Source organism: Phascolarctos cinereus, unplaced genomic scaffold, assembly GCF_003287225.1.
Source record: "Phascolarctos cinereus isolate Bilbo 61053 unplaced genomic scaffold, phaCin_HiC Scaffold_3;HRSCAF=262, whole genome shotgun sequence".
In the NCBI taxonomy this organism is placed as follows: Eukaryota; Metazoa; Chordata; class Mammalia; order Diprotodontia; family Phascolarctidae; genus Phascolarctos; species Phascolarctos cinereus.
In genome coordinates, this window is record NW_027555736.1 from 124270348 (window position 1) to 124283188 (window position 12841).

The following is a 12841-nucleotide window of genomic DNA, read 5'->3' on the forward strand; positions in this document are numbered from 1 at the left end:
CAAAATCTTGTGGAAGTAAATGTTGAAAACTAAAAATAAATAAATTTAAAAGAAAAAAAAGAAAAAGCAATAACAAAATTCATCTGGAAGAACAAAAGGTACAGAATATCAAGGGAACTATTGAAAAGAAATGCAAGGGAAGGTGGTCTAGCTATACCAAATCTTAAATTGTATTATAAAGCAACAATCATCAAAATACTTGGTACTGGCTAAGAAATAGAGTAATGGATCAGTGGGATTGATTAGGTATTATACAAGATACAGCAGTCAATGACTATAATAATCTACTATTTTATAAATTCAATGACTCCAGCTTCTGGGCTAAGAGCTCACTATTTAACAAAAATTCTGGGAAAACTGTACATATGATAGTATGGCAGAAACTAGGCATAGACCAATATCTTATACCTTATACCAAGATAAGATCAAAATAGGTACATGATTTAGATACAAAGACTGATACTATAAGAAAACTAGGAGAGCAAGGAATAGTTTACCTGTCTGATCTACGAGAAGGGAAGAATTTGAGACAAAACAAGAGATAGAGAACATTCTAAAATGCAAAATGGATGACTTTGATTACACTAAATTGAAAAGATTTTGTATAAACAAAGCCAATGTAACCAAGATTAGAAGGGAATCAGAAAGCTGGGAAACAATTTTTATGGCCAATGTCTCGGATAAAGGGCTCATTTCTAAAACATATAGAGAACTGAGTCCAATTTATAAGAATATCATTCCCCAATTGATAAATGGTCAAAATATATGAATAAGCAGTTTTCAGAGGAAGAAATTAAAGCCATCTGTAGTCATATGAAAAAATGCTCTAAATCACTATTGATTAGAGAAATGCAAATCAGAACAATTCTGAGGTACCACATCACACCTATCAGATTGGCTAATACGACAAAACAGGAAAATGATAAATGTTGGAGAAGATGTGGGAAAATTGGAATACTAATGCATTGTTGTTGGAGTTGTGAACTGATCCAACCATTCTGCAGAGCAATTTGGAACTATGCCCAAAGGGCTATAATACTGTGCATACCCTTTCACCCAGCAATACCATTTCTAGGTCTGTATCCCAAAGAGATAAAAAAAAAAGTGAGAAAAGGACCCACATGTACAAAAGTGTTTGTAGCAGCTCTTTTTGTGGTGGCAAAGAATTGGAAATTGAGATGATACCCATCAATTGGGGAGTGGCTGAACAAGTTGTGGTATATGAATGTAATGGAATATTATTGTGCTATGAGAAATGATGAGCACTTGGACTTCAGAAAAACCTGGAAAGACTTACATGAACTGATGCTGAGTGAAATGAGCAGAACCAGGAAATCATTGTATATAGTAACAGCCACATTGTGTGATGACTGACTTTGATGGACTTATCTCTTCTTAGCAATGCAAAGACCTAAGACAACTTCAAAAGAGTCACAATGCAAAATGCTATCCACACCCAGAAAAAGAGCTATGGAGTCTGAATGCTGATGGAAGCATACTATTTGCTCTTCTTTTCTTTTGTTTTATTTCTTCTTTCTCATGGTCCCTCCCATTAGTTCTTATTCCTCTTTACATCATAATTAATGTGAAAATATACTTAATATGAATGTATAAGTGCAGCCTATATCAGATTGTATGCCATCTTGGGGAGGGTTGAGGAGAGGGAGGGGGAGAAATTTAAAACTCAATATCTTATGGAAGTGAATGTTGAAAACTAAAAATAAATAAATAATTTAAAAAATAAAAAAAAAGAATGAATGAGCCAAAGAACAAATCATAGAAACAATCAATAATTTAATTTAAAAATGACAACAATGAGGCAACATTTCAAAATTTTTAGGATGCAGCCAAAGCAGCACTTAGGGAAAAATTTATTTTTCTCAATGTGTGTATGAATAAAAGAGAAAAAGAGTAGATCAACAAATTGGGTCTGCAACTAAAGAAAAACCTGAGACATTAAAAACTTAAAAATCTCCAATTAAACACCAAAATGGAAATCCTGAAAATCAAAGGAGAGATTAATTTTAAAAATTCTAATGAACTAAAAAGTAAAATCAGGAGCTGGCTTTATGGAAAAAACCCCCAATAAAAATAGATGAACAATTGATTAATTTTATTTTAAAAAATGAAAACCAAATTACCAGTATGAAAAATAAAAAAGGTGAATGTACTGTCAATGAAGATGAAATTAAAACAATCACTAGGAATTATTTTGCCAAATAATGTATCAGTAAAACTGACCATTTAAGTGAAATGGATGAATATTTATAAAAATATAAACTGACCAGATTAAGAGAAGAGAAAACTGAATACTTAACCGTATCTTAGAAAAAAAAGAATTTGAGCAAGCCATCAGTGAGCTACCTAAGAAAAAACTCCAGATGGATTTACAAGTGAATTCCAGGAACAATTAATACTATAGAATACAATACTATAGAAACTACTTGAAAAAATAGGTAAGAAAGGAATCCTACTAAATTCCTTTTATGACACAAATGGTGATTTTGATACCCAAACCAGGGAGAGCAAAAACAGAGAAAGAAAACAATAGACCAATTCTCTTAATGAATATTGATGTGAAAATTCTAAATAAAACACTAGCAAGTATATTACAACAATATATTGAAAAGATCATACACTTTGAATGGGTGGGATTTATAACAGAAATGAAGGGCTGGTTTAATATTAGGAAAGCTACCAGCATAATTGACCAGATCAATAACAATAACAATATCCCCAAATCCTGTGATTATATCAATAGATATGGAAAAAGCCTTCAACAAAAGATAACATTCATTGCTATTAAAAACATTAGAAAGTATGGGAATCAATGGGTTTTTTTAAAAAAAATAAGTGCTGTCTATATAAAACCATTAGCAAGTATTATCTTTAATGGGAATAAACTTGAAGCCTTTTCAATGAGATCTAGAGTGAAGCAAGAATGTCCATTATCACCACTATTATTCAACATCACATTAGAAATACTAGCTATAGCATAAGATAAGAAAAAGAAAGGATTAGGAATAGGTAATTAGGAAACCAAACTATATATTTTTTAAAGATGATGTGATGATGTGCTTAGAGAACTCTAGAGAATCAATTGAAAAACTATTTGAAAAAATTGACAACTTCAGCAAAGTTTCAGGATATAAAATAAATCCACATAAATTATCAGCTATATACTACCAAGGAAACTCAGAAAGAAGAGATAGAAAAAGGACAGCTCTAAAAGGGATTTTTGCTTCTCTGGTTCCAAATCTATAGTTTCCCAGATATTCTGGTTTTCCAATTTTGAAATTTCAGAGAATTTCAGTTTAAATCCTATGCCTGATATAAGAATCCTCAAAAACAAACAAACAAACAAATATATGAGCTACTTTTCTATTTCTTAGCCAGCACCAGATCGTTTTGGTACTTCTCCCATTGCTATTGCAAATGGTTTTATTTGTTTGTTTTTTAATAGGAATGAGTCTTGTACTTTATCAAAAACTTTCTTTTCTCTGTTTTTACTCTTCTGATTTTAGGTATCAGTATTATATATGTTTCATAAAAGGAGTTTGGTAGGAATTCTTCTTCATCTATTATTATAAATAATTTATTTAATATTGAAATTAGTTGATATTTAAATGTTTGATAGAATTCACTTATAAATCTGTCCTAGTGTTTTTTCTTAGGAAGCTCATTCATAGTCTGTTCTTCTGTCTTTTAAAATTATCAGAGAGATAATTTACAAATAGGAGAATAATTTCACTTTCTCTACTATTATCAATACAATTTATGTATAAAATCCAATTAATCTTTAATTCATAAAACCTTACAACTTATTAGGAAAACATACTTCGAGCCTGAGTTTTCATAACAGATAAATTTGAATGCCAATCGTATACATATGTATAGTTCTTAGAGAAAACAATCTAGCCCTATTGCTTTTCTCAAAATTTATCATTCCATTTATTTAGAAAACTTTTTACACAACATCTTTGTCTTATTACCTTGTGTAATCATTTCAGTCTTTGGACTATATCATCCCCATATTATAATTTGACCACAAATTAAAATTATAAGATGTTCATACTTGAATCCCATTATAGTAATTCAGTGATGTTCCAGTATAATCTATTATTTAATAAATTTAGGGTTGTACCAACAAAACTTCTTGATTATAGAAACTTACTATAAAAGGAAAAAGAGGGATATAATTATAATAATGCCAAATCATAACAGGAGGTAAAAATTCCCTTAGCTCTGTTTGATTCCAGGCATGAGCCATATCTGACAGCCAATCATGTAGTCAGAGAGTGTTGAAGGCAAGGCTCAGGATTAACCAGGTGGGGAATTTTCCTTTTCAGCAAGGAAATAGCACAGTGGGAAAATGAAGTCAGCAGGATCCTACCTAGGCTGTGTTGAAGGTCATCCCCAAAACTTTTCTCAGGCATAGATATCCACCTTTAGCAGTTCTCAGACTGCAGCACATGCCATTTGCTAGTATTGGCTTCATGACAATTTAGCCAAGTATCCTGCTAATCATAGCTCAAATTATAGTCCCAAGAATTTTTACCTTAAACAGCAAAATTTCACTAACCTCAACTTAGAGCTTGAATATCTTTCCTGATGTTTCCCTAACAGTTAGTATTTCATTTATCCTTTTCTTATAAATTAAAACTACCCATATTCTGGAGCTTCAGACATACAGCAAATACCGATGCCTGACTTCAACATTAATATGTTGAAACTACATCTTTAAACCACCTTATACACTTTCATAGTAGCTAAAATTTTTCAAATGAAAATTTGCTATTGTAGTAAACAATGTTATTCTTGTTAGTAGTATTACCTGTTTTATAACTAAATATACCTCATAAAATATTTAACTGTTTTCAAATATCTCTTTTTTTAATCACATACTTTTAAAAGCCCAATTCATGTATAATGGCATCCAAATTAAAAGGGAAGTTTTGTCTAACAGCATTTCTGGTTAGTAATGGTCTCTCAAATTTCACAATGTAGATGTAGAAATACAATGCAATTTAGAAATACAATAACAACACAAACAACACATTTTAAGATGACATCAATTGTATTTCTAAATTATCACATATAAAAATCATTGATCTTATCACTCTTGGCATTTTAAAACAACTTTAGAGTTATCAGATATGGAACAATTCCTTTCAATTAAGAAATAATGTAGGGCTTAGCATACGTCAGTCACTGTGTTAAGCACTTTGCAATCATTATATTATTTTGATCTCACAAAAACAACCCTGGGAGGTGGGTACCATTATTATTTTCCTCTTTAAAGATCAAGAAACTGGGGTAAACAGAGCTAAGATAACTTGCCTAAGATTACACAGCCAATAAGTTTCTGCAACCAGAACAGAGAAGAGTTAGGTCACCAAGGGCAGAGACTGTCTGGCTCTTCCACCTCATACTGCCACACTAGGCACTGCCAGGGGGATCTGGACCTTTCCAAACAGCAGCTGGGTGGGACCTGCTGAGGGCTAGGCCTACCCTGGAGACACTGACTGGGCTTTGGGGGGGGTGGTACTGGAAAGGGTATTGCCTAGGGGTTAAGATGGCTGGTGCCAGGATCTTTCTATTGGTGGTAATTCTTGGTGGCAGGAAAAAGCAAATGCCATCTCTGGGTGACCCCCTTCCCTGTTTTTGATAGCTGCAGGCACTGCTAGGGCTGGAGCCACTTGAAGCTGCTGGGTCAGGGTGGGTAGGATGCACTGCACCAGGATGATACCTCCAGACTTGCCTAGAAGGGTGGGCTGAAGGATGACCAGAGTCACAGGGCCATTGGGGCCACTGCCCATGTGTGGCCCCATTGCAGCTCCTGCCCTCTCCCTCTACTAGGTGGGAGAGATCATAATTCAGGTTTCCCTGCAATACTACAACATTCTCTTTTCTTAATCTGATCTGAGATTAGAGGGGTTAACAGAGAGACATGGGATGTAATGTTCTTGTTAGCAATTCCCACAACTGAAGGGAATGGAAAAGGCAGAGGGATTTACTGAATATCCCCTCCTTGTGCTACCTCTTCCCAGATCCACATCATCCTGAGTCATTGGGGTTGTCAGGAGAGTCCCTCAATACTTTCTGGGGTGTTTTCCCTTTTTTCAGCATCTACCCTAACCTTCATTCTACATTCTTTCTCCCAGTGACCAGGTTTCTTACAGTAAAAACAGACTCCTAGCTTGAATCTCTTGTTGATTAAAGGGATCATACTTTCCTTTCCTAGTAGTGTAGAAAGTACTTGGGGACTAGTTTCAATCTCTTCCACTAGCTGCAGTCTCAAGGGAGAACCCAATGTCAGAATGTTGCCAATCAGAAATAGTCATCTTAATTTGTTTAGAGATGTGTAGGTGAAGATTACTAACAAAACAGGATAATGAGAGGTTGCTATAAAGTGTAGAGCCTTTACCTATTTTTTTCTTTACTCTGGGGTTACTACTAAACTAGCTTTCCTTCATTGCCCTAGAACAATGAAGCTACTAATGTTGTCAATTACTTAAATTTTTAAATAAAATTTAATCTTTATTTTTCCTTAAATTCTACAGAGTGGTACCCCAAAACTTGCTAAGATATTTCAGAAGGGAGTGAGTTCCTGGAATTACCTCAAAGTCTCAGGAGTTCTTTCCTGCAATCTTAAAACTCCTTAATCTGCTAAAAGGTTTTTAGCAGTTCTGTAAATTTTGATTCTAACTGTCCCCTCTTGTAATTCCAATATAGCTAAAGCTGAAATGATGGGGAAAAATGTATTACAGGTTTTTCCTCTTTTCTTATAACCTAATCTTTCATGGAAAGCCTAAAGTGGGGATTAGTCTTACTTACTGGGCAACTGCTTCACCTGTGAAAGTTCATTAATCTTCCCCAGTTCTCTAGCTACAGCCCTTAGAAGTTTTTCTGGCTGACTGCATTTTAAATCTTTCAAGGTAACAGAATCTAGCTCACAAAACAAAGATGACTTAGATATTCTACATTTTACAAAGACACAGACAAAATAACAAGACAAATAAAAACAGAAAGCTAATTCACAATCCTAAATCCAGTTGACTTGAGGCACACAGGGCTGAGATATGCAGATAAAAAAAAAAGCCAGAAGCATGTACAAATCTGATATGCTCAGAGGAGCCAATTAACAAAGGAGTGCCATTTAGGCATGTGGCACTGAGGCATGCAGAAAAAAAAAACAACAGAGGCATACAGCAGCAAATTTACAGAGGCATGTAGAGAAGAACAGAGGTACGCAGAAGATGTCCAGAACTGGGTCAAAGGAGAGGCCCCAGAGTTTTCCTCGCAGAGAAAGGTGAGCTCAATCCAAAGATGAGCTCAGGGATAGGGTGGGAGTGAGAGCAGTGAACTCACCAGATGAAGGGTCAGACTCTGGAGAAATTCCCATTTCTTACCAATACTCAAAGCTCTGCCTTCACATCCATTCCACCATTGCCACCAATGAATGTTAACCAGACCAAAACTGGCCTTTAACCTCTAAATGGCCAGAGCCAAACAAAGCAGGCCAGAGGTAGGTGTGTCAGGAATCAAGTAGTGATTTAACTAATTTCAGAGTGAGGAACATGCTTGCAAGTGAAGTCCACCCAAGTAGGAGGACTTAACTTGCTGGGGCTGGGGTAGGGCTTATATACATGAAAGGCAGCCTTGTGATCCCTCAGTGGGGGTACAGAACCCATCAATTGTCAAAGTTGACAAAAAAAAAGAAAATGTTGAAAAGCCTATGAGAAAGCAGGCACACAGATGCATTGTTGAAGCTATGAATTGGACCAGCCATTCCAGAAACTGATTTTGAATTACACCCCAAAGTAGCTCAATACACACACCTTCTGCCCCACTAGTATCACTAGTAGACCAACATCTTAAAAAGGTAAAAGAAAGAGGGAAAAGACCTATATGTATAAAATATTTACAGTAGCTCTTTTTGAAGTGGCAAATAACTAGAAATTAAGAGGGTGTTCATCTATTTGAGCCATCTATTAGGACAGCTATGTGGTGCAGTGGATACCGGGCCTGGATTCAGGAAAGGTCATCTTCCTGAGTTCAAATGTGGCCTCGGAGGAGGCAGGGGATCCAGGACCAGGGCTGCGACTCCTCTCCCCAGCGCAGATCAGCAGCGCCAGTCCCGCCAGCCCCAATGCTCCCACCGGTACTGCCCCGTGCCCCCAGGCCTCTAGTCCCCATAGCCGGCCTCAAATCACTGGAGGCGGTGAAAAGGAAAACCCAGGCGCTGCAGCAGCAGGCAGATGAAACAGAGGACCGAGCCCAGCGCCTGCAGCCAAGAGAGTTGAAGGAGATGCGGCCGCTTTGAATCGAAGGATTCAGCTAGTTAAGGAAGAGTTGGGCCGGGCCCAGGAACGTCTGGCCACAGTCCTGCAGAAAGTGGAGGAGGCGAAAAAGGCCGCTGATGAGAGTGAGAGAGGAATGAAGGTGATTGAGAACCGCGCGATGAAGGGTGAAGAGAAAATGGAAATTCGGGAGACGCAGTTGAAGGAGGCCAAGTGTACTGCAGAGGAGGCTGATCGCAAATATGAGCAAGTAGCCGTAAGTTGGTCATCCTTGAGGGCGAGCTGGAAGCTGAGTGAGAGCTTAAGTGTGGTGATCTGGAAGACGAGCTGAAGAATGTCACCAACAACCCGAAATCCCTGGAGGCCACATCTGACAAGTGTTCTGAAAAAAGAAGATAAGTATGAAGAAGATACCAAGCTTCTGTCTGACAAACTTGAAGAGGCTGAAACCCTGGTTTGCAGAAACAGCTGTTGCAAAACTGGAAAAGACTGCTGATGACGTGGAAGAAAAACTCGCTCAGGCCAAAGAAGAGAACATGGGCTTACATGAGACACTGGATCAGACGGTAAACGAACTTAACTGTATATAAATCAAAAAAAGAAGAATTTTGTTTGCCAGAAACTCAAGAACTACATATTGTCGCCTTCCCTTGTAAGGAGTTTTTTCTATTATTACATCTTTTCTTTACTGGAAATATCAATCAAATCATGAATACCTGACCAATATTTGTTATCAGAGAGGCTCTGGGCACCAGTTACATCTAGTTCCTCCTTTCAAACAGCACACTAAAGCTTCTAGTTGGCTTTTTTTTTAATCCTTAAATTGCATTTTTTCCCCCTTAGGCAGGCAGGGTATTTAGCTTAAGCCAGAACCTCCAAGATTGAGAGCATTCTGTTACACTGTAGGCAATAGTAGGGAAACCAGTTGAGCTACTGACTGGATCAGGCCTGGGTTGATATAACAACTTCACAAGCATTCCAAGTCACCCTGAGCCTTTTTACAGAAGGGCAGGGACCATCTGGTAAAATGGGTGGGAACTTTCCCTCCATAGTGAAAAGGCTGCTTTAGGAAGTCATAAACCACAAAGAATGGTCTAATTATTGTGGCCCTTCCTCCCACTCCATACTGCAGGGCAAACATCCTCTGAGAAGTCACTGAGAAAATACTTTTAAAAGATAATCGACATCTAGATTTTTTTCTGAATGACTACTTGAGATTCTGTTTTTTGTATTGGTCCAAATGTAGATGGCTTGTATAAAAACCCAACCTACAATTGATTTTACTTTCACTGTACTCCTAGATTTCTTTTTCCTTTAAAAAATTTTAGGATTTTAGGTGAGAAGCCTATATTTGTACCAGTATAACACTTTACCACCTCTCATTTAGGAGCTGACTTCTGCAAAGCAACTGAAAGTCTCATTCCAAATAAGAAATGATGTTTTGTTCTGTTCCCTGATTTCTGTGTGACTGAGTATCAGGAACAAAGTCAGCTAGCAATTCAGTGGAGACCCATATGGCATCCTGCCTCTCTGATGTTTGTAGCACAGCAGTGCTTCCCATCAGCCCTTTTGCATGCCACTTTGTCCATGAATCTGTTGGCTAGAAATACAAGACTAAAGGCACCTCACTGTCACTAAAGGAGAAATAAAATTCCAATTTCCTTAATTTTATTTTAGACTACCATGGTATAGCACATGGAAGATTGTTCTATTTCAGAGGGATTTGAATCCCTATTTTTGGGACCAACTTAATAAAGACCAAGACCCTCTTGATTTAACTGGATTCAGAGATTCAAATAGACAGTACCTATTTGTTGTTGCTAAATGGTTTCCTTGTGTACAACTCAGTGCTGAAACATTCCTTATTCCACAGCAGCATGGAATAGATATGAAGACTCAGGTTTGTAGTTGTGATTAAAAATTTCCCTGCTTCTAGCATATAATCCCAGTCCTCATTCCTATTTATTAAGCATCACTCTACCCAGAAACATGCTAGGAAATGTGAAGATGAACACAACCAGTGCTTTTCATTTAGATCTTTACCAAATATACCATATGTAATAGTATCACCTTTTTCTAGCTTCTGGTCAAATAAATGTTTACATAAACTAAAAAAAAATCTGGCTTCAGACAATTATTAGCTGTGTGATCCTGGGCCAGTCACTTAACCCCGTTTGCCTCAGTTTCCTCATCTGTAAAATGAGCTGGAGAAGGAAATGGCAAACCACTTCAGTATCTTTGCCAAGAAAACCCTAAATGGAATTATGAAGAGTTGGACACAAACTGAAAATTCACTAATCATTTGTTGGAGAATGTCTGCATAAGTCATGGTGCATGAATATAATGGAACAGTATTGCGCCATCAGATAAAAAAAATTATAGTCTCAGAAACCTGGGAAAACTTGCATGAATTGATGCAAAGTGAAGTGAGCAGAATCAGAAGAATAATTTTTACAATCATAGCATGATAAAAAGAAACAATTTTGAAAGAATTAAAAAATCTAATCAATGCAATGATCAACCATAATTTCAGGGGATACATGATGTTCATTCTCCCCATCTCCTGACAGAGAAGTGATGGACTAAAGACAGAGAATGACACATACTTTTTTGTACATGACAAAGTGTGTGTTTGTTTTGATGGACTATGCATATTTGCTACATTTTTCTATTTCATTGGGGGTGAGGGAAAACGGAAAAAAACCCAAATAGTTGTGAATAAAAAAATTGAAAATTCCCATATCACCATCACACAATTTTATATTCCTTTTAGTGGGGTATTTTTTTTAAATAAAGTTGATTATTCTTGTAAATAATTTGAAAAGTATTATGTAACTCTCCATTCATATCTCTGAAGCAAGCACTGGATCCAAATTGTATGAGGGACCACATTTTTAACCAGTGCTTATAGACATTCATTTTGTTCTGGTATTGACTGAGCTGATAGCTCAGTGTGGAATCCAATACAATTCTCCCATGTTCTGTAATTTTCATTTTAAAAAACATCAAATATATTGACAATTTCTCTTGATGTAGCGTTGCCATCAATAAACTTTCAAAGTAACAGATCTTCTCTGACAGTAATTTTGATAACATATGCAATGTAATCAATTGAACATTTTGAACTACATTGGATGATTCTGGTTTCTCAATTAATCGATCCCAAAGGTCTTCAGACAAATGGGTAATTCTGCTTCCCCCATATTATCTGTAAGTGGAACCATTAGAAGTTGTCATGCATGTAATTCATGAAGCAATGTTTTGACCATTACAGTAGCTTCAGGTATACCCAATGTTTTCTCTATTTAATGAGACATTTTTCACATTTAATCATTCTCTATGAAACCTTGTAGATGAATGTAATCCTAGATATCACAGATACATTTTTTCAAAGTTTACTTTTACTTATTAAAATTACTTAATTTTCCATGACAATTTTTTCCTCTCATCTTACTAATGTATCTTGTATTCTGTATTCTTATAGTCTTCCTATAAATAGAGCTAGGTTATGCAATAGTTAAGAGTGTCAGACTTGGTATCAGGAAGACTCAAGTTTAAATCACTTCTCAGATATTTATTATCTGTGTTATCTTGGGCAAGTCATTTAACCTTTCTGAGCCTCAGTTTCCTCCTCTGTAAATGAAGATAATTGCATTTGCATCACAGGATTATTGAAAGGAACAAATGAGCTAATTTACAATACTTTCATAAATGCTATTATTATTACTGTATAGAATTATTTAACTATCTCCATGGTCTTTGTTTATACTAGTTTCATGTATTCCACTGGATTTATTCTTCAAATGGGTTTTATATTTAATATCATGTGAGATTTTTATTCTTTTAAAAGATTCAATAAAAATTCATCAAAACCTAATTACTACAAGCATAAAATTATTTTAAAAAACAATTCTGAGTTGTTTCAATTTACAGGGTTCTTTTTTTGGAGACTATCTCATTATACCTTCTTGCCAAAATAAATGATGTTGAGAACTTACTGCATATATTATGGTAATTTAAACTTTCTCAGAAAAGTTGTTTTACTTTGAGGTTACACTTCATCTTCCAATGCAGCAAGCTGCTCAATGACAATTCATCTGTGGTATAAGCCCATGTAGATTGGTGGTGATGGTAGAAGAACATGCCAACATTAAGATTCTAGATAAATTGACTCAAATTTGACCTCGTTAACACCTAACATATTAAATAATTGCTATACTACTTTCATTGTTAGTTACAGCAGATTCATTTGGTCTCACTTCTATTCATTTTGATTTGAATTTTTGTTTCATCAAAAATGAACATATTTATGCAAATGTTCTACTTGAAATTATTCAATAAATTTCACCATTTTCCCCTGTCCTCCTTGAGAACTGTGGGGTTTGAGGGAGGTGCTCTTCACAGTTTGGAAATCTGCTATAAGAGCTTTTTTTAAAAGCTAGTTTCTTCTTAAAAATATTAAAGAAAAATTGTTTGCTTTAAAAATTGGAGGTTAAATTTTTGAAATTTCCAATTAAGACATTTTCTCCTCAAATACT

The 12841-nt window shown here is 35.8% G+C and overlaps 1 pseudogene; it reads left to right on the top strand.

Moving 5' to 3' along the window:
• Positions 1 to 8424: 8424 nt before the first annotated feature.
• On the top strand, positions 8425 to 8893 carry LOC110192320 (tropomyosin alpha-4 chain pseudogene; annotated as a pseudogene).
• The last annotated feature ends 3948 nt before the right edge of the window (positions 8894 to 12841 follow it).